Source organism: Nomia melanderi, unplaced genomic scaffold, assembly GCF_051020985.1.
Source record: "Nomia melanderi isolate GNS246 unplaced genomic scaffold, iyNomMela1 scaffold0899, whole genome shotgun sequence".
Lineage (NCBI taxonomy): Eukaryota > Metazoa > Arthropoda > Insecta > Hymenoptera > Halictidae > Nomia > Nomia melanderi.
The window spans coordinates 4,614-5,000 of record NW_027476013.1 but is presented as its reverse complement, the minus strand read 5'-3'; positions in this window follow the sequence as shown (position 1 = coordinate 5,000).

The window sequence follows — 387 nt, the reverse complement described above, 5'->3', positions numbered from 1 at the left end:
ATTACCAACTCCGCACGAATTACCACATGGGTATATCCGCGCATATACATCAGGAGGACCTCCAAAAATTTCAAACTCTCCCGTGTATCTCTCCGAGATCTTTTTAGAAGAAAAAGAATCTCGGATGTCACATCGACTTTCAGGTTTGTAAGCACGTATGCTCGAGCGCTCTCCATCGTGTAAGCACGGACATAACGCACGAAGTCCGAAGACCGCGTACGTTAACATGCTGGACATATCGAGAAAGCGCGAACCATGCTAGGCGTACCCATGTCGAGGCCCTCGCGTTAAAGATCATACTCTTCTTTTCGTTCTCTCTTCTTTGCCCAGAAATAATATATATTTCTTATAATATATACCTCTTAGTTTATGTATTTCTCTCTTAGG